The 22,299-nt window shown below is 47.2% G+C and overlaps 1 pseudogene; it reads right to left on the reverse strand.

The window, feature by feature from the left end:
* Window positions 1–5,966: 5,966 nt before the first annotated feature.
* On the reverse strand, window positions 5,967–7,564 carry LOC138078720 (zeta-crystallin pseudogene; annotated as a pseudogene).
* Between the last annotated feature and the right edge of the window lie 14,735 nt (window positions 7,565–22,299).

The following is a 22,299-nucleotide window of genomic DNA, read 5'->3' on the forward strand; positions in this document are numbered from 1 at the left end:
AATCTGAAACTCCAATACTTTGGCCACCTGATGTGAAGAGCTGACTTGTTTGAAAAGACCCTGATGCTGGAAAAGATTGAGGGCAAGAGTGAAGGTGAAGACCGAGGATGAAATGGTTGGATAGCATCACCAACTCAATGGACGTGAGTTTGGGTGAACTCCATGAGTTTGGAGTTGGTGATGGACAGGGAAGCCTGGAGTGCTGCAGTTCATGAGGTCACAAACAGTCAGACACAACTGAGCGACTGAACTGAACAGATATATATTAACAACACTTCAGTTCTAAACAGTCTCCAAAACAATCAAAATGGGAAAACCAGGACTTGAACATAGATAAATTTACCTTATATTTAAAAAAAAAATCAAACAAAAGAGTTTAGATTTTTGTGTTATTTTAATACGTTTTTAGAGCTAACTTGTACCTTATAGTGGCACATGCTTTTCAGCATAGCTTCAGTTTCTCCTGATGTTTCTAACTGGCCTTGTTTTCACCCCTTGCACTGTTTACCTCCAACATTTCCTCCATTTCTTTCCAACGGTGCCTCATGTGATACCGACACCCCTGTACGCACAGACTCTGGACTTCTTATCCTGTTCTGGACTGATTTCTCCCTAGGTCTGCTGCACACCCAGCTGGGATCCTTGGATTCCCTTTCTTCTGGGTTGATGTTCCTGATTCCTGGATCCCACGTCTATCTCTCTTTTAGGTACCCTTTACTTTTCTCCATAATTATACAAACACACCACCCATTTTTTTTTCCTGCAACTCATTCTCAAGTAGCTTTCTGAAAAGTCTGGTGAAGGGTGAAGGCTGCTGTGAATATGGGGTGGGCCGTGGTGTTGGTAAACTTGTCCCCTGCTCTCACTTCAGCCTCCCTCTCATCTTGCTCCCGCTCTGGGGCTCTACCCATCAGACTGTTCTTCTCTCCTGTCAGCTCTCTCTCCCTCTTTCTCCTCCTCCACTGCGCTCTTCTTCACTCAGCTATCACTTCTCCATCCAGTGAGTCTTCAGACATTTGTTGAAGCCTCTGGTCTCCTGTTGCCCCCACACTTGTTTTTATTAGCAGCAGAGGGAGTTGAGGCAGGCTATGGGTTCTTGAGCCTAGATTGTTGGGTGGAGCTCAGTTCCAGGGGCAAGACTTCTGACCTTGGGCGAGTCATGTAACATCTGTACTTCAGCTTCCTTATTTGTAAATGAGGATATAATGCTACACATCTCAAAGGCTAATGGAATAAAATACAAGTAATCATTTGTAAAGTTTTAGAGCAAATACCATTGCAGAGCAAATACCATTGCAAAGCAAAGACCACAAACACAACGCACTCTTATCAGTAGCTGGTATTATAACTGTAAGTGTCTCTACTGTCATTCAATCAGGTCTCAGGAGGAATAGTGGACAAAGGCTCTTTTGCTTTCTTGAAACAGTAGTTAAATGTCATCAATATTTTCTTTCCTTCCTCATCTCCTATGACAAGATAATCACAAGCAGAACCAAAATAGATTGTTCATATATAAAGATCTGAACTGCTCTTTTTTTTTTTTTGAAGAACATTGAGAATGGGCGGAGAAGGCAATGGCACCTCACTCCAGTACACTTGCCTGGAAAATCCCATGGACGGAGGAGCCTGGTGGGCTGCAGTCCATGGGGTCGCTAAGAGTCGGACACGACTGAGCGACTTCACTTTCACTTTTCAGTTTCATGCATTGGAGAAGGAAATGGCAACCCACTCCAGTGTTCTTCCCTGGAGAATCCCAGGGACAGGGGAGCTTGGTGGGCTGCGATCTATGGAGTTGCACAGAGTCGGACATGACTGAAGCGACTTAGCTGCAACAGCAGAGAATGGGAAAGTCTGAAAGGATGGACACCCTTATGTATCATGAGTGTGAACATAAATTGCTGCAATTTCTTTGCATAACAGTGTATCTCTAGGTATGAATATTTTTTGGTGCTGACGCCTTGTGGTCCAGCCTAGATAGCTCTATCCTAGATCCTATATCCTACATCCTAGATAGCTATCTAGCTATGTCCTACTCCTAGATATAGCTTAAGGGAACAGTCTCAAATGTAGTTTTATACAAGGAGAATGTTCTTTACACTATTATTTGCATAAGGAATTAGAAACAACCTAAAGTCCAGTAGTCAGGGGAGGACAGCAGAGGGATGGGGCACCATGGGGTCCTCAGCCACAAAGGGCAGGGATACAGGAAGTGGGGTGGGGATGATGGGACTCCAGGCCTTTGTGAGATAAAGGCTCTTGCAGAAGCAAAAAGGGCGTGGGCTGTGGGAGCTGTATCACCAGCAACTTTATCAAGGCAGACAATTAAGCACAGAGAGCAAGACATTATTTTGGAATGAAAGCACTCATTTAACCAATAAATATATATCCACAAATAAATATCTTTGTATATTAAAGGGAGTAGAGCATAATCATCACAAACCTGGGATTTGGATCAGAAAGACTGGGTTCAAGCCCAGGTTCTGGAATCAGCTCGAAAACTTAGGCTGATGTAAGTTCAGGTGAGCTTCAGGAGCCTGCATGTCATAGACAATGGATCAATATTAGTTATTACCAATTAGTAAACACAAGTGTTCCTAGCCTCATGTAATTTCCAGATTAATCCTTCCTATCTGGTCTTGTGGCTGGTTTTCGTGCTCTGATAACTTTGCAGATGGGTGTCTCCCATCTGATTACCTTTTCCCTGTGCCCCAACAGGAGCAGGACTCTAACTTAGGGGGAGTGGCCGGGGATGAGTAAATAGTGACCTGCAGAGCCCAGGGGACAGAGAACCACAGTGTGTTAAATTCCTCGTGGCACTGGTGGCCGTCCCAGGAGAATTCACCAGAGACCTCACCACCCCCTGCTCCCTGCAGCCGCTGCTCACTTGTGATCGAACCCACAATCTGTTTTACATTCCCCAAGGGTGAGGTCACACCTCCTTCCAGCCTGACGCAGACAAGGATCTGAAGGGAGATCTCTGAGACCCCGCTGCTGCCATCATGAGTTCAGAAAACCTTGGAAAATGCTCAGGGAGGCAGCTGCCTATTTTTCTGTCCAGTTCCTACATGTGACCACGAATTGAGGGTGTTTCCTCCTGGCAGAGTTAACCTACAGAGGAATCAAGAACCAAGAAGAGGATGGATAAGCATCCTGGAGCCCCTCAGGGGGGCCACGTGGAGTACCCTCAATGGGAGTGTGTCCACAGAGCCTCTTTCCCAGCTCTCTCCTTAGGGAGCCTCTTGCTAGGTGCTCACTTCCTCCCCCACTGCCCTCTAGCAAGTGACTCAGAAATGAGGCCAGGACAGCCCTTGGGGAGGGGGACAGCAGAGGGAGTCCCCAAGGCCAGACAGGGCAGCGAGGGGAGGTCCCCCAGCATCCCTGGAGCTCCTCCTTCCCCCTCCCTTGGTCTGAGCCTCCTCCTGCTCCCAGACCCTGGGGCATCACCACAGACACCTTTCATCCAGCTCTCGCCCTGCTACCTGCCCAGCCGCTCTGCAAGAGTCAGTGGACACTGAACTGAACCACAGTCTGACTTTTGCCACCTCCCACCTAGAGAGGAGGGGTGACGGGGTTTTACACGGGATCACGTCTGCCTCCACCCCTTCACTGCCCATCCTGAGTGTCTCTGATCAACAAGATAAAGCCTCTCACATGGTAGTCTTACCCCCATGGCAGGTGGCCTCAAACCCTTTTTAAAAATTAGGTAGCATCCATTTATAACATTTTATAAGTTTCATGTGTGCAACATTATACTTCTACTTCTGTATATGCTACAGTGTGCTCACCACCAAAAATCACTCGCGAAAATCCCCCTAGGTGTACTGCATGGTAGAATGAAGAAATAACAGGAGTTTAAAATAAGCAGGATTCAAGTCATATGCAAGAAGTGTCTGATACCTGAGCTTGGATCCCACCTCTGAGCTTTCTGCTCACTGGCCTTGGGCTGTCCCTTATCCTGTCTGAGTCTCACTTTCCTCATCTGTGAAATAAGAATAATGTATCTGTGAGGGCATGTATCAGGAAACACATCTCACATTGTGACCCAGCCCCACCCTCCATATATATATTATTATACATATATAATATATTAATCCTAGTTGCCTATGTCTTACCTACAATTCCATATCCCCTGGGCTTCCATGGTGGCTCAGACAGTAAAAGAATCTGCCTGCTATGCAGGAGACCCTGGTTCCTTTCCTGGCTTGGGAAGATCCTCTGAAGAAGGAACCCACTCCAGTATTCTCGCCAGGAGAATTTCCTGGATAGACGAGACTTGCAGGCTACTGTCCATGGGGTCACAAAGAGTTAGACAGGACTGAGCTACTAACACTGAGCAATTCCATAACTTCTAGATCCCTGAAATCACACAGGGATTTTGGTAACTCATTTGAGCAGTGATCTTGCTCTGTACTGATCTGAGGCTATTTATTGTCATTACATTCTTTAGCATATTTAATGTGAATATTCTTTTGTTTCACTCCCAAAACATGAAAGCACTCATTTATAGGGTGCTGCCAGTCTCTGCTACAAGTAGTAACTAACAAAACACCTCCCTTGTATTCCTTCTGTTTATGTGTGTGTGAGTGCACTGAGTTGTTCAGCTGTGTCTGAATCTTTATGGCCCCATGGACTGTTGTCTGCCAAGCTCCTCTGTTCTTGGGATTTTCCAGGTAAGAATGCTGGAGGGGGTTGCCATCTCCTACCCCAGGGTATATTTCCGACCCAAGGATCGAACGCATGACTCTTGCATCTCCTGCCTTGGCAGCCGAATTTTTACCACTGCATCTCCTGGGAAGCCCTCCTTCTCTTTCTGAAGTTTTAAAATTGTAGATTCCTGAAGACACCTAGATCCCAGCATTAGATCATTATTTCTGGAGGTTTGGAAGTCCAAGATCAAGGTAGGAGAGAGGTGAGACTATCCCCCTGTTTTGTAAATTCTAAATTTTGTAAATTCTCTCTCTGTCCTCACATGGCTTTTCCTCTGGGGGAGAGGGAAGGAACAGAGAGAAAATCTGGTGTCTTCCTTTCTAATAAAGACATTTAACTTATTGGACTCAGGCCCCACACTTATGACCTCATTTTACCTTAATTACCTCTTTAAAGGCCCAGTCTTCAAATATAGTCACCAGGGGGTTAAATCTTCAACATATGAATTGAGGGGTGGGGGGAAAACAGTTCCATCCATAACCCCAGGTGACTCTGCCAAGAGTGCCCAGGTGATCGCTGCTCAAGAAAGTGAATTTTAACTAATTTATACTGAATACCATATTTTTAATGTGCTGCAGAATTTATTGCAGATACCATGTTCTGATAAAAAAGCAGATCATCCTTAAGGCATCAAATTCATTTATTAAACAAAAATATATGATCCCTGTCACACAAAGAGATAATTTTAAATTTACTTTGAAACTGAACTAATCAACACATATATATGTGGAAACTATGCACCTGAGGTGCTAAGTCCTTCAGTCACGTCTCACTCTTTGTGACCCCGTGGACTATAACCCATCAGGCTCCTCCGTCCATGGGATTCTCCAGGTAAGAGTACTGGAGTGGGGTGCCATTGCCTTCTCCAGCTGTGGGCTAACCAGAGACTAAAGAAACTTTATAAGGAGAAGTAGGCTTGGGAATCAAGCAGTCCTATTTTGAATTAGCATGTTTTAGTCAAAGTATGGGATTCATGATAAGCATTGGTTAGCAATTTCTGTGACGTCCTCCAGTGGCAAGTGACCACTAGCATCCTAGTTCCCATTACGATGATTCCTTGATGAGAGGTAGAAGGCATAAAGAATATTGCCAGCTATAAAATAAACTACACTCAATACCTATGATTGCTAAAAAGAAGTATTTTTTTTTCAATAGAAGAAACTCACTGAATCAAATGAAAGCTAAGCAGAGCAAACGCAGTTTGCTCAAAACTGAGGTAAGAAACCTCTAATTACACAGGAAATCAATGCAAGCATTAATCATTTTAAGAGAAGAATCATTTTCCCATAGCCCCATAGTTATGAAAGATATCTTCATGAGCCTGGGCTGCCTGAGCCAGTGAATACCAGGGGCCTATTACTGGTCTCAACCAACCAATTTCCATTCCGGCTTGGAAGGCTGCTGCAAACTGCTGGAATTCCTCCTTGGAGGATGAAGGGAGAGCTACTCCTCTTATGCTAGATTCCTTCGTCATGGATCCTGTGGGTTTACTTCTTAGGACCTCTGCGGCCAACAACTATTTCTTGTCCTCCATGTGACAAAAAATTCAAAGCATCTCTAAGATTGACATTAGCAAACATTTCAATAATCACATCAACTCTTTTCACCAACAGATTTCTTAGTTTTATCAATATAATTAGCTTCTTTGTGATTAAATACTTCGTGGGCTTCATTTTGGAAAGCGATCTTTTGTCCTTCCTCAGTAGCAGCTGTGCCCGAAATCTTTAAGCCGTAAGCTCTAACCATTTGGCATGCTGCTCTTCCAGCTCCTCAACCTGCCCCAGAACACTTCCTCCAGCTTTCACGGGCACTGTGGAGCAGACTCGATAAGCAGTAAAGCACGAGATGCTGATGGCATCTCCTTGTTTAAAGTCCAGTTTTCCTGGCAGTGTGAACAGTGTGATGGGCTTCCAGAGCAAACTCGATGTAGCCCCCAGAGACCGTCCTGGTAGTGAATGTCACCTTTCTTGCAAGCAGATACAATCTCTCCAGGAGCTTCTACTATCCCAGCCACATCTCAGCTAGGAGTAGAAGGTAGAAGTGGTTTTATACTGTGAGTGCAGGAGCGGATATATGCATCCACTGGGTTTACACCACATGCTTGCACTTTGTTAGAACCTGGTGGTCTTTCAGAATTGGTACAGCAACATCCAGCTGGAGTTTCAGCACTTCAGGTCCACCAAATTCAAATACTCAAGTAGCTCTCACCAACTTCTGAACTGTCACCGTAGTGATCTAGATACATGTTCTAGGCTGGAAAATTAAAATCTGCAAGCCCTCCCCCAGATTCCACAAGGTTAAAAAGACAAAAAAGCTACTCAACATCATTTATTATCCACCACACATTTTTCTTGGCTTTCCCGGTGACTCAGACAGTAAAGAATCTGCCTGCAACACAGGAGACTTGGATTTGATCCCTGGGTCGGGAAGATCCCCTGGAGGAGGGAATGGATACCCACTCCAGTATTTTTGCCTGAAGAATTCCATGGACAGAGGAGCCTGGTGGGCTATAGTCCATGGGGTTGCACAAAACCAAAGACCACTGAGTGACAAAAGCTTTCCCTTTTTTACTTCACAAGTTCTAACCTTATTCCCTTTCCTTTCATCTAGATATTGAGATCATTTTTGAGGATGTCACTGAGTATCTCTGGGACATACTGAACAGAGAGGAACTGCTACTCCTGCTGACTGATTTCCTGAAGAAATTGAGGTTGAGGCTGGTTTGTCCAGGTAACCCACACAGGTGTATCAGGAAGGTCACCCACACCCCGAAGCTCCAGGCTAGTTTCCTCCTGGAAGGAACACCTCCTCCAAGCAGGACCTTATGGTGGGGGATGAGGATGTTCCTTCTCAACATCTCATGAGGAATGCTTCCTCCATGTCATTTGAACGTTGAATTGAGAAAAGATGAAACCTGCAAGGAAGGGGCAGGTTATATGACTTCGGACATGTTACAGAACTGCTCTCTGCTGTAGTCCTTATCTGTTCAGTTAAATTGTGAGGACACTGTGATCATGCATGCAACGAGCTTCCCATAATGACTGACACAGAGTAGGTGTTCAGTCAATATCAACATTTTAAAATCTTATTGGGAGGAGACAGGGGCCAAGAGTCTTCTTTCTGGTGATAAAAATCAAGCAGAATTTCCTCTGGGGCAAGTCAGAAAATCCTGATGCCATTGTTTGTATTACTCAGGCTTCTGCCTAGACGCTTTCTATTCCCCATCTTACGAACTGTACCAAATGATTGTATCAAACCAAACGGCAGGATCCTGCTGGCCCATAAGGCAGCGAGGCTGGAGAGGAACTGGTTGGAGCTGGTGGGATCCTGGATGTAGCGCTGCCCAACTCTGGGGCTCTGTGCTTATATGTTAGAGTCTCAGACTTGCCTGTGTCTAATGGGAACAGCAATTCAGTCTGATGGACTATGTTCACGGCCTCAGAGTGAACTGTATGGTCAGAGGTGGGGAAGCAAGGACCAGGGAGTCCTGGACCAGGGTCAGACCCAGGGCCAGGGTGGAGCAGAGAGTCCAGGTTGGAGGACTAGTAGGCAGGCTTGGGCAGCAGGACGGGGACTAGAGTGAGGGGAGTGGGCCCCGAGGACATGGAACTGAAGGGGCTGTGAGCCTAGCAGAGGCCCCCTGAGTGGGAGGGATGGCATTTCTTCCCTTCCTCACGATCCCTCAAGCTGGGCTAGAGGGCCCTGGGTGACCATGTCTGCACACCCTGCCTGGACCTGGCTTCTCACTCCATCTGGGATCCTCTTGTAGTCTCCGTGGAGCCTCCCTGACAGTGGAAGGCCTTGTGGCTCAGTGAGCCCTCCAGAGTCACAGTGAGTGGCTGTGATTGTGTGTCATTTGAGGGATTCTGAGGAGCCTCATGCATCCCCAAGCCTGCTGGTTTCCATCAGCCACAGGGCAGAGTCTGGGTGGATTTCACATCCAAAGCTTCGATTGTCCCCAGGATGCATTACTGTTCTGGAACTCAGTGAGTGGCAGGTCACACGGAACACTGCCTGCCAGGGACACGCACCCATTTAAAAACAAATTATCCTGACTTGTGGTCTCCAGCGCCTCCCAGATGTCAGACTAATGTCCTAGAGTCCAGCTCCTCCAGAGGTCAGAACTGATACCACGTGACCCAGGGGCCCCATCATACATCTCATCAGACTGTCCAGTGGCAAGAGGCCCAGGCAGACGAGGACATTCATTCCAGCCAGGATATTCTAGGGGCTTAGGGACCACTTCCCTGTAGCCAAGGGCCAAGAAATGACTCCTCACTACACACCGAGGCCCTTGAATACAAGTTTTCTGCTCCAATCCCACTTTTCTTTATTTGTGGAGTTCCCAACTTACCAACTCTTTGGAAGTGATGATGTTGACCTGTCTCTGAGGTGTCTTTACCAAATACCTATTTTTTCTTTTTGGCTGAGCCACATGGTTTGTGGGATCCTAGTTTCACAATCAGGGATTGAGGCATATCCTGGGCAGTGAGGGTGCAGAGTCCTAACCTCTGGACCACCGGGGAATTCCATCAAATACCTCTCTTAACTTACCAGTATCCTAAGGTGACATTTGCTTATCTGTTCCAGGATTAAATGGGGCTTCTCTGGTGGCTCAGATGGTAAAGAGTCTGCCCGCAATGTGGGAGACCAAGGTTCAATCCCTGGGTCGATAAGATCCCCTGGAGAAGGGAATGGCAACCCTCTCCAGTATTCTTGCCTGGGAAATCCCATGGACAGAGGAGCCAGGCAGACTACAGTCCATGGGGTTCCAAAGAGTCAGACACCACTGAGCAACTTCACTTTCTTGTCTTTCTTCCTTTCCAGGATTGAATAAGTATATGAAGGATCTACAAGGTACAAAACCTGTGTTTAATGTTGAAAGAGAAAAGTTTACATTTGTAAAATTCTTTTCTAATAGGTGTATAATGCTAAATCCATATTTATGCAGAATAGACATTATGGAACCTATTTTGCAGACAAGCAAACTGCCTTTCTAATCCCTTGACCTTCATTGTTACAGGAAAGACGTGGTTGCACTACACAAACATCTATGCGAATTGGACGGAGACTTGATAGGGAAGGACCAGGACACGCTCACGAAATGGCAGCTGGACAGGAGGAGGTTTCTGAAGTTGTCTCGGGTGAAGCAGCAGCTGGAGGAGCGCACAGGAAAGCTCCACAAGCTCGCAGACAAGGTTGACAAGGACCCCAAGGAGCATACCATCTCCAACATGGCGGCCCACACCCCTGGCGCTGCATCTGGCGCCCGGACCCTCCTTGGCCTGGCTCTGGCATCCGTGACAGGGGGGGCAGTCTGGCATTCTCGGCCGCTGGGTTAGGGCTGGGAGCAGCAGCTGCTGTGACAACTGTGTCCACCAGCTACAAGGAAAATGCAAGCAGGTCAGTAGCCGAAACTGAAGCCAGTAGCCTGGTGTCATCTCGCATCAAGAAATGGAAGGTGCTCCTAGAGGTACTCAGGAGCAACCTCCGAACTGTTGATACAACAGAGAAATTGGCAAAAGCTGTGCAACGCATTCAAAAAAATATGCGTGCCATGGAAACAGGCAAAGACAGCCCTGAATTTGCAGCCAATGTAGGTGGCTGCTTGGGCCCTGGGAAAACCACAGTCCCAGGCACCCGGCTGGTAAGGAAGGCCTGTCCGCTACCATGGCTCCGGCAGCTGTCACGGGAGCCCGGATCGCGGGTGCAGCCGCCGCAGGGCTCTCCCTCCTGGTGGACGTGGGCTTCCTAGTGAAGGAGCCAATGCACCTGCATGATGGCGCAAAGGCAGAGTCTGCTGAGAACCTGAGGCAGCGGGCCAGGGAGCCGGAGGGGAATTCGCAGGAGCGCAACCAGATGTATGAGCTTCTGCAGTAGGGCCAGACTCAGCCACCCCCAGGACAGTGCAGGAGCCAGGATACACACGGGTCAAGGGGCAGAGGTACCTTGTTAGAGGAAAAAAGGAGAGGGAGAGAAAATTTTTGGAGCTCAGTCTCAGGAATTTAGGGTTTCTGCAGCTGACCACAGCAGGAGAGGGCTGGATGTTGGTGACGGCTCAGGGAGAGTGAAGGAAGGAGCCTGGAGCCTGGATTGAGGGAAGAGGGGAACTAGAGAAGGGTGGGGGGAGATAAACCACTTTTTTCCTTCATACTATGAAATTTTATTTTATATTGAGGGATAGCCAGTCAACAACGTTGTGATAGTTTCAGGTGAACAGTGAAGGGACTCAGCCATACATATACATGTATCCATTCTCCCCCCAAACCCCCTCCCATCAGAAACCACTTATTTTGAACTAAAGAAGTCCCTAGAGGCAGAAGAACGGGAGAGGCAGGGGAACTAGCAATGAAAGACCAGGAACATGAACGGGCTGAAGATGAGAGAAAGTCAAAGGGTTAGGATTGTTGGAATCCAGAAGTAGCAGGGGCTCTCTACCACCCTCCCCAAGGTCTGATGCCCCAGCAAGAAGAGTCTCCCCCTGTCGGTGGTCTCTAGCCCTACCTGTCCAGCATCAACTCACCTTCGATCCAGCAGCTTATCTTAATTAGCCAGTGACTTCTTTTGCTTGCTTCTTTAATTGAAGTACAGTTGATTTACAATATTGTATTAGTTTCATATATACAGCATAATGTTTCAGTTATCACGTATCTATGTATATATCTGTTCTTTTTAATTTTTTCATTACAGATTATTACAAGATACTGAATATTTTCTCCTGTGCTTACATTAAGTTCTTGGGTTTTTTTTTTCAATCTATTTTATATATGGTAATGTGCACCTTTTAATCCCATACTCCTAATTTACGCCTCTCCCCCTTTGGTAACAATAAATTTATTTTCTGTGACTCTGAGTCTGTTTTGATTTGTTAAGAAGTTCATTTGTATTCTTCTTCTTCTTCTTCTTCTTTTTTTTTTTTTTTTTTTTTTGGCCCATGCCAAGCAGCTTTTGGGATCTCAGTTCCCCGACCAGGGAATGAACAGGGCTTCCCTGGTGACTCAGCTGGTAAAGAATCCACCTGCAATGTGGGAAACCTGGGTTTGATTCCTCAATTGGGAAGATCCTCTGGACAAGGGGAAGGCTACCCATTCCAGTATTCTGGCTTGGAGAATTCCATGCACTGTATAGTCCATGGGGTAAAAAAGAGTCAGACACAACTAAGTGACTTTCACTTTCAATTTCATAGCAGTAAAAACACCAAATTCTAAACATTATACCACCAAGGTACCCCCTGTGCTATTTTTTAGGTTCTCCATATAAGTGATATTATATATTTGTCTTTTCTGTCTCAGTTACTTCACTTAGTGGGATCATAGAACTCTTGCCTGGAAAATCCCATGGACGGAGGAGCCTGGTAGGCTGCAGTCCATGGGGTCACTAAGAGTAGGACATGACTGAGCGACTTCACTTTCACTTTTCACTTTCATGCATTGGAGAAGGAAATGGCAACCCACTCCAGTGTTCTTGCCTGGAGAATCCCAGAGACGGGGGAGCCTGGGGGGCTGCCGTCTAAGGGGTCGCACAGAGTTGGACATGAATGAAGCGACTTAGCAGCAGCAGCAGCAGCAGCAGCAGGAACACTGAGGTGCATGTATCTTTTTGATTTGGAGCTTTTGTCTTTTCCAGATATATTCCCTGAAGTGGGATTGCTGGATCACACGATAGTTCTATTTTTAGTTTTTAAGAAACTTCCATTCTGTTTTCCATAGCAGCTGCCCCAATTTACATTCCCACCAGCAGTGCAGGAGGCTTCCCTTTTCTCCACATATTCTCCAAAATTGTTTATTTGTAGACTTTTAGACAATGGCCCTTTTAACTGGTAGAGGGTGATGCCTTATTGTAGTTTTGATTATCATTTTTCTAATTATTACCAATGTTGAGCATCTTTACTTATTCCTGTTGGCCGTCTGTATGTCCTCATGAAGAATGGTCTATGTACAGCTTCAGGCAGTGACTTCTTGATGATGACGGTGAAGATAATGGTGGTGGCCTCAGTGGTGATGACAACAAAGTGGATGGAACATCTAACAAACTGCAAGGTGCTGTTTGGGTCCAGAGTGCACTGAGAGATCAGTGAACTGGTCTGGAAATTCCCATGAAATTCCAGACGTTGTGCGGTAACAGAGACTGATTTGGAAAAAACAAAAAAGAAAAAAAATGAAACCAGTTGGCTGCAACATGTCAAGGAACTTCAGGGTGTGTCAAGGAGATCAACAAGCCTGGGGCAAAGAGACGTAGCCCATGGGACATCCAGGGGAGCCCATGTCATCTGACTTGGGCTGAGCATGGGGATACTCCTCCTCCAGCCCCAGGGACCAAATGGACACGGGTCACTCAAGGGTGATGGAGAGCAGAGGGCTTACGTGCAGGTGTGAGAGAGGGTCAGCCATTAACAGAGGGGCAGAGAGAGAGCACATGCCTCACCCAGGCTGCCTTCACGTTTCACCACGACTCTCGCAGTAGCTTCCAGAACCATCTTCCTGTGTTTACCTAAGGCACTGCCCTGCCCCCACCCGTCTATTCCCCATGGGGCTAGAATGACCCTTAAGAATATCAACCAAGCAGCACCCGCCTCCAGCTCTTCCCAGCTCTTCCCTGGCACCCATGACTCTGAGCACAGACGCCCAAAGCCTCCCGGTGTAACAGGGGCGGGGTCCTACAGCTGTTAGCTCGAGACAGTGAGGAGACTGTCGGCAGACCAGGAGGGGGTGGTCGCAGAGCCCTCCCTCCAACACTCAGCCTGGCAGCAGTGTCCTCACGGTGTAGAGTGTTATAAGAGGGGGATGGCCGCCTTCTCCCCGGCCCTCCAGGCCTTCCAGCCTCAGGCCTCCAGGTGAGCTGAAGGGTGGGGGACAGGCTGGGGACGGTGACCGGCAGAGCTCCAGAGCACTTGCTTGGCCGCCCACTGGCTGGGCCATCCTCGGGAAGACAGTGAACCTCTCATCCATCCCCACCTCTGAGACCTGAGGTGGTGGAGGTCTCCATGGGTCCCAGTCCACAGAGGTCTCAGCAACTGGAGTAATTGGACGCTGTCATTAAGGTGACAGATTTAACCAGCTTCAGTCACTCCATTCAAGTTCCAAGAACTGGTCCAGCTGAGGTCAGTTGTTGACCCCAAGAAGGTGCCAGAGGTCAGGGTTAAGTGGCAAGGACATTGCACAGCATTGCTTCAAGGCCATTCTATGGTGGGGGCTGTTCTAAGAAGGGCAACAGCTGGGGGTTAGGGATTAACCTGAAGGGCATTTGCTACAACACATGTCCCTGTGGATCCCATGCAATGATCTCTCCATGTTAAATGTGAAGCCTGAGGGACAGCTGGGTCTGGGTGCCCGGCTCCCTCAGTGATGACGGCTAGACAGGGCCTATGGGCCTGACGGTGTTGTCAGCTGAAATCTGCCTCCTTATCGGGGCCTGGGCATGGGTGGGAGGACCTAGACTGGGTGCTGGAAGAAGGCTCTGGGCAGGGTGACCAGCCCATATGGGACCCTCTCCTCCTACATAGGGCCTGGACCTCAGAGTGAAAGTTGAGGCTTGGGAACTTACCCTTTCTTGTCTGAACAGAAAATAACATTTCTATCGTGGAGGTTTTGACAAACATCATGAGCTGACAGTGACCTGACCATAAGAACAAAGGATCTGACAACAAGAAATCTGCGAAAACTAACGACTCCCTTCCCACATCTTTCCAGTCCAAGGGCTTTGCTGAGAGATTTCAGGGACTTCAGGATGTTTACAGAATGAGCTACTTCTCATCTCCTTGCATGGCCCAGCAGTAAACGTTTCTGGGCCCCAGACTCTGATATTTTGCTATTGTTTGGCTCACAGTATGTCAGGCTCTCAGACTTGCATTCTGTAACACATGCAGCCCAAACTATTCTTCTGGACCCTGGGGTCCCCCGAGGGCAAAGCTAGATGCCATGTGGAGCCCTATACCACGGCCACAGATACAGAGCTCCACACCAAGCTCATCTCCCAAACTGACTGTGCCCCATAGCAACCGTTGCCATGAGCCTGGTGATCTAAACCGGCCAGCTCCCCGACCCCATAGTAGGTGAAAAAACCCCTCACTCTAAAGAATCACCTAATGCCCTTCCAACAGGAATTTCCTTTGTTGAGGCTATAAGAATTGGCCACTAGCCCACAAAGAGCATCAAGCATGCCGGCTGATCAAATGATCAGCTGTCCCTGGTCCATCAGGAATTCTGCCCACTGTCTGAGCAGCGCTCCTCACTCCCTCTGCCCTTTGTTCCCAATACTTTCTCTCTTCTAAATACCCTGTATCTGGAAATCCTTTCCAACCCTCACACCACCACATTTTTGTGGCCGTATACGGACTCTCAGAGGCTTTAGCAACAGCCCCGGCTTCTCCCCACCAGAGGGCAGTAGCGCCCTCCCTACTTGTGACAACCAGAAATGTCTCCAGACATCCTGGAACATCTGCTGGGTGGGTGGGGGTTGGGGTTGGTGGTGACACAGTTCCCTGGGTGAGGTCACACCACTGGATCTTAGCTCTGGAAAAAACCCAGGAGCAAGGTCAGGACTGTGGGCAGGGAGGTTGGCCGGCCCCCGCCTGGAGGCGCTGACAGTGACCCTCGCCCCACAGGGCCTTTGCCAAGCGGCGGCAGCAGCTGGCGGCCATGAAGGTCTTGCAGAGGAACTGCGCCGCCACCTCAAGCTGCCCACCCCGTGGCAGCGGTTCTTCACCAGGGTGGGTCTGAAGGGGCTCCGTGTGGCACAGGGACGAGCGGGCCTCACGCTGGCCTCCTGTGGGGCTCAGGCACCGGGGGCTGGCACTTTACCCTTGTGTCCCTGGGCCCAGACCTTGAGCTGGGGATGGTCCTGCCCTGAGGATCTCGAGAGGTATGAGCTGGGGCATGTGTCCAGCATGGATGGCCGAGGTGCTGCCGACCCTCCCCCCCACATCAGCTCCACGTAGAGAGAGCACTGCCTACTCAGGAAATCTGGCTCAGGATCTGCGTCTGACTAGGTTCCCCCTAGGCTTTACAAACATCCCTTAATTATTAAAGTGTCTCAGGCTGCTTTGTTCATAAAAAATAATCTGTGTTAGTTGCAAATTCTTTTAATTTTTCGATTTTTAATTTTAAAAAACGCTGTCTTTTCTCCTCCTCCTGTAAAATGGTAAAATTCCTAGTCTTTATCACTGTCCTTCCATGTCTGCACCCTTCGGTAGCTCAGCTGGCAGAGCAGAGGACTGTAGAGGTGGTTAGCTGCTGTCATCCTTAGGTAGCTGGTTGGATTCTGGCTCCAAAGAAGTGGTTCAAGTTTCGGGCTTCGTTGGTGGCTCAGCTGGTAAAGAATCTGCCTGCAATGAGGGAGACCTGGGTTCTGTCCCTGGGTCAGGAAGATCCCCTGAAGAAGGGAATGGCTACCCACTCCAGTATTCTGGCCTGGAGAATTCCATGGACTGTATAGTCCACGGAGTCGCAAAGAGTCGGACAGGACTGAATGACCTTCACTGTCACTTCCACATCTAGAAGAGAGTAGCTTGTCCTACCAGGTCTACACTGGTGGCTCAATTTCCCTGTATTCCTCACTGTTTTGTATATGCTGGGTTTAGGCTTATTTATGGCAAAGAAGGATGTTTTGCACTTGGGCAGCAGGCCTGCACGCAGGCCCCCGGGTCTCTCCTTGGCCAGCCTAGATGTTCAGGAGAGCTGCAGGCTCCTAGAGCAAACGCTTCCCAGGCCTCCAGCTGCTGACCCGTCCAGCCACCGAGAAGGTACACTTTCAGGCCCTGGGAAGGAAGCGGCAGGTGATGAGAGAGGTGGGGGCCAGCCCTGGAGCTGGGGTGCTGCTTCCTGCCAGCGGGGGCCCACTCCCATAGACGTTCTGGAGGCTTTCCCCGCCTCTCCAGCTGTTTAGACAGGGCTGGGCTGTGGCTGCACACCTCCATCCTGCCCCCGTCTCTTCGTGGACTTCTCCCCCTACTCTCTGCTGTCTCTGTGTGTCTTACAAGGATGCTAGTTGATTTAGGGCCTACTCAGATAAGCCATAATGCTCTCATTACAAGATGTTTCACTTAAAGGGTTTTCAGAGACTGTTTTCCACATAAGGTCCCATACACAGTTGCAGAGATTAGGTCGTGGATGTACTTTTTGGGGAGCTATCATTTAACTCACTCCAGGACCCACGAATATCAGTTCTCCCTCTTAAGGTCCTCTGGACTGATGTTCACCTTATGCAAGAGAAGTGCTGGAGGTGTCCAAGTCTGCCCACCAAGGGGGAGGGAGCTGCATGAGCATGAGTGCCCAGGGGCCACTGATCCCAGAGTCCCTTGTGGAAGGGAGGGGTCCTTGCTCCCTTTCCAGCTGGCCACGTGTGTCCGTGGAGCCTCAATGCTAATGCCTCTCCTTGTCCACCCTCTCTTGTTCCCCCTGCTCATCCCTCCTCACTGCCGGCCCCTGAAGTGGACCATCCACCCTGGTCCCAGCAAGTGCTCACCTCTTCACTTGCCTCCACTGAGCTGTCGATTTTCCTACTGGTCTCTGATTCCTGGCATTAGCGATCCCCTCATCCCTAATTTTATACAGTTGCTTGTTTTTCCAAATAATTCTGAAGTTTCCTCCCAGACTATGATTGTGAATACAAAACTAGAAATGTCTGTTAATTTTCTGGCTGTGGTCCCCTGGGGTGATGGTGAGATGCTCAGAGGGGCACCGTGGAGGGATAAATAAATTCAAGAGCAAGCGAGATCACATCTGATGCTGTGTCCCAGGGTCTCCCCTTTATATGCCAGCAACAGGCATTTAGAGACATAGGACAACGTGGTGGCCAGGCCAATGAACTTTGTTCTCTGATTGTTGGGCAAATAAAAGGGCTTTAGCTTCCTATTAAGGTTCTATAAAACACTACTGTGAGGACAGCCTAGAGAGATCAACAGAAAAGATGACACTGATTCTGTTTTTTGAATAATTTTTCAACAGTGACCAGGGCAATATCTTTTAGTTTTTTTTCCTGCAAAAATGTCATACTTTTTTCTGAATTAGCAGCTGTAGCAGAGACCAATAGAAAGGAAAGTGAAGCTACTCAGTCGTGTCCGACTCTTTGTGACCCCATGGACTGTAGCCTTGTGGGATTCTCCAGGCAAGAATACTGGAGTGGGTTTCCATTTCCTTCTTCAGGGAATCTTCCTGACCCAGTGATCAAACCCAGGTCTCCCGCATTGCATCGAATTTGTTACTGTCTGAGCCACCAGGGAAGCCCTGAAGAGACCAAATAATCATTCCAAATTTTCTCCTTCACTCCTTTAAAAAAAACATTTTTTTAAGTTTCTAATTATAGAAAAAATACACAACATAAAATTAACCACTTTAGCCATTTCTAGTGTCCTTATTTTTTATAGAAAAGACAGTGAGTTTAGCCCTGTCTCCTTTGTAGCTCCATGTAACCTCATTGCTAAATTTTGACTAATCAAAGGTGAGAGGAATGATGTGTGGATCTTCTAGGTCATGCCTTTGAAGGGAAATTATGAGCTCTGTGTCCTTCTCTGCTCTATTTTGGGCTGAAATGTGTGATGAAAACCAGCTTCCACATTGAATAAGACCCCTCACTGGAAATGATGGCTGAGCAATAACAGGCTGGACTTCTGGTCGACTTACCTACCACCTACCTCCCAAATGCCTAGCAACTTGGACTTTCAGGTCTGAAATGAATACATCTACATTGTTTGAGTCAATATGTTAATATCTTGTGAGCCCTTTGTTACAGCAGCTCAGCATCCACATTCTAACCAATACGAAACCATCTCTAGGCTTCATTCCTCCACTAGGCTTTGAGTCTTCTCATCCTTTCAGAACGCGGCCTCTCTGTTCAGCCTCTGGAAATTGACCATTGCTTAGGTCGCCTGTGGCTTTGACATTGACTTCTCCCAGGATCCCACGTCTGAGCCCTCACCTCTCCAGGGGATCCCAACACTGTGGCCTGTGAATCAATGACCCCTTTAGGCTTCTAAGACTCAGTTCCCAGACTGGCCCAGCCCAGCTCTTATATTAGACAAGATTAAGGATCACCCCTCCACCTCCACACCCATCCCTCAGCCTTCCTGTTGACTTCCACACTTAACTGGTGAAATAGACAAGAATGAGAGGATGGCAACTCTAGGACCAAGGCCAGGGGGTAAGAAGATTTGGGACTAACTTCTAATAGGTATGGGCATTGTTTTGGGGATGATGGAAAAGTTCTGGGATTATGTAGTGTGATGTTTGTACACATAGTGAATATGCTAAAAGCTACTTTTCAATGGTGAATTGTATGTTATGTGACTGATATCTCAATTCTTTTAAATGCTACCTTTTAGAAAGCTGTGGAGATGGTAGGAAAAGAGTTTCAGAGAGTACATCCTGAAAAGGGACAAGAAAGGGCTAATGGAGAGTCAGGTGGAGAGAAGACAGAGCAGAGGGGAGGAAGCCATGACCAGCTGTCTTCCTGCAGAAATCAAGGTGACAAGTGACAAGGGTCCTGCGTGGAGCTGCCGGGGTCCAGCCCCAGTGGATGCAGGGTCATTTGAAGGGGAGATGGAGTTGGCATCTGGGAAAGGACTATTTAATTAGAAAAAAGAGATTAGGAAAAGATAATGTAGTAGAAAAATATCGGAGAAAAGAGGCTAAATAACTTGGTTTACATGGAAAGCTAATAAAGTCTCAAGACAAGAAACTTGCACCATCTATGTAGGCCGCTGTGCCCACTTGAATAGCGGAGGGTGCCCCGCCGTGAGCTCCCTCTCGCGTGGGTCTTAGAAGCCAGGGCAAGTAAGTAGACATGACGAGCCTCCACATTCCAGATGGGAATTCAGCCAGAAAAGAAGAGAAGGAGAAAAGACCACGCGGGGGAAACCAGCCTTTCCAGTGGCTGGTCCATCCTTTACTGTCCTGGAAAGCTTTTTATACGTTTGGTTGTACATAGAGATCAATGGATAATACAAAATTATGCAAGGTCAGCAGCCCTGACTCTTATCGAGACCAGGCTTTCTCTCTGCATACCTAGCTGTATACACAAGTCTTAGGTGATTTGCATCATCTTCTGGCCAGGAGGCCTATTAGCATTTTATGGCCCTTTTCTGATAAGGGTCCGTCAACCAGAAAACTTATTTGCCTTAAAAATGTTGTTCTTACTAAAGTCTGGTCCCACTCTCAGAAAGCACTAATTAAGGTCACATTCTTACGTAGCAAGGACACAACAATTTATCACAAGGAAAGAGGAGCACAGTGATTTATAACAAAGAGAAAGTTCATTAACTCAAAAGTCTAGTATTGCTAACATCTTAACTACTATATTCTTTTTCTACATCCCAATTACATTGATTAATATCCTCCAGGTGCCTAAAAGATAAAGAATATGGAGGCCTGGCAGCAGTCATTAAGTCAACAATGAAACCCTACACTAATATAATTCTTAGCTCTTTAACAAAGGCTCTGTATCTTTAAGTTGTTTTAAGCTTCGTGCCTCTCGTGGTTGGGGGGCTGTAAACAATCACATACGTAGTTGTAATAGTCCGGACATACCAGTCAGGTAAGTTAGAAAGCTATCAGAGGGGTTTAAGCTGAGACTTTCTTTTTATGCCCAGGAGACTTATTGACTAGAGCTCTAAGTTAATTCCTATTAGAGGAAGGTGGTGGGGGACAGTCCCCTGTTAATATCAGAGGAGTTGGTGAAAGCATAATGCAGTAAGGCAGGCAGACTCTGGTTTTGGGGGTAGATGCTAAAAAAATCCAGCGAGGCTCCCTTAAGGCCAGACTCGCCTTTGCCTGTCAGACCCCTTAACCTCATGACCTTTGCCACGGGCGGGACTCCTCATGCTGGCTCCCGGCATCTCCCCCTTTTTTAATTTCTTAAAGCAGCCAGATGCAGTTCAGTCGCGAGGCTCTGAAAGGTCTGCCGAAGAATCCTGACAATACAAGGAAGAATAATAATGACGAGCAAGATTAGAGCACCCACAGCAACATGCCTAAAAACAATAGACAGAATAGTCTTTCCAAAAATGAAGTTACAGAATGTATGAAAAAAGTCATTGGCTGCTCCTGCTTCAGTAAAATCTAATCGAGAGTGTTCCATAGTCTGTATCTGACTATGAAGTTTTCCTAAGTCTAAACTAATATCTGAGCTATTCCAAATACCTGGAATATGATTTTTCAACATATTGGGCATTTGCACTTGTTGAGTCAATGATATTGCTTCCCCAGTAACAGTAACAATAAGAGTAACAGTAACAATAACAGTAGTAGTAACATAACAGTAGTAATTGTTGTTCAGTTCAGTTCAGTTCAGCTCAGTCGTGTCTGACTCTTTGCGACCCCATGAATCGCAGCACACCAGGCCTCTCTGTCCATCACCATCTCTCAGAGTTCACTAAGACTCATGTCCATCGAGTCCGTAATGCCATCCAGCCATCTCATCCTCTGTCATCCCTTTCTCCTCCTGCCGCCAATCCCTCCCAGTGTCAGAGTCTTTTCCAATGAGTCAACTCTTCACATGAGGTGGGCAAAGTACTGGAGCTTCAGCTTTAGCATCATTCCCTCCAAAGAAATCCCAGGGTTGACCTCCTTCAGAATGGACTGGGTGGATCTCCTTGCAGTCCAAGGGACTCTCAAGAGTCTTCTCCAACACCACAGTTCAAAACCATCAATTCTTTGGTACTCATCCTTCTTCACAATACAACTCTTACATCCATACATGACCACAGGAAAAACCATAGCCTTGATTAGATGGACTTTAGTCGGCAAAGTAATGTCTCTACCTTTGAATATACTATCTAGGTTGGTCAGAACTTTTCTTCCAAGCAGTAAGCGTCTTTTAATTTCATGGCTGCAGTCACCATCTGCAGTGATTTTGGAGCCCAAAAAATGAAGTCTGACACTGTTTCCACTGTTTCCTCATCTATTTCCCATGAAGTGATGGGACCGGATGCCATAATCTTCATTTTCTGAATGTTGAGCTTTAAGCCAACTTTTTCACTCTCCTCTTTCACTTTCATCAAGAGGCTTTTGAGTTCCTCTTCACTTTCTGCCATAAGCGTGGTGTCATCTGCATATCTGAGGTTATTGATATTTCTCCTGGCAATCTTGATTCCAGCTTGTGTTTTTCCAGTCCACCATTTCTCATGATATACTCTGCATATAAGTTCAATAAGCAGGGTGACAATATACAGCCTTGACATACTCCTTTTCCTATTTGGAACCAGTCTGTTGTTCCATGTCCATTTCTAACTGTTGCTTCCTGACCTGCATACAGATTTCTCAAGAGGCAGGTTAGGTGGTGTGGTATTCCCACCTCTTTCAGAATTTTCCACAGCTTATTGTGATCCACACAGTCAAAGGCTTTGGAATAGTTAATAAGGCAGAAATAGATGTTTTTCTGGAACTCTCTTGCTTTTTCCATGATCCAACGGATGTTGGCAATTTGATCTCTGGTTCCTCTGCCTTTTCTAAAACCAGCTTGAACATCAGGGAGTTCACGGTTCACATATTGCTGAAGCCTGGCTTGGAGAATTTTGAGCATTACTTTGCTAGCATGTGAGATGAGTGCAATTGTGCGGTCGTTTGAGCATTCTTTGGCATTGCCTTTCTTTGGAATTGG

This window comes from Capricornis sumatraensis, chromosome 4, assembly GCF_032405125.1.
Source record: "Capricornis sumatraensis isolate serow.1 chromosome 4, serow.2, whole genome shotgun sequence".
NCBI classification, from domain to species: domain Eukaryota; kingdom Metazoa; phylum Chordata; class Mammalia; order Artiodactyla; family Bovidae; genus Capricornis; species Capricornis sumatraensis.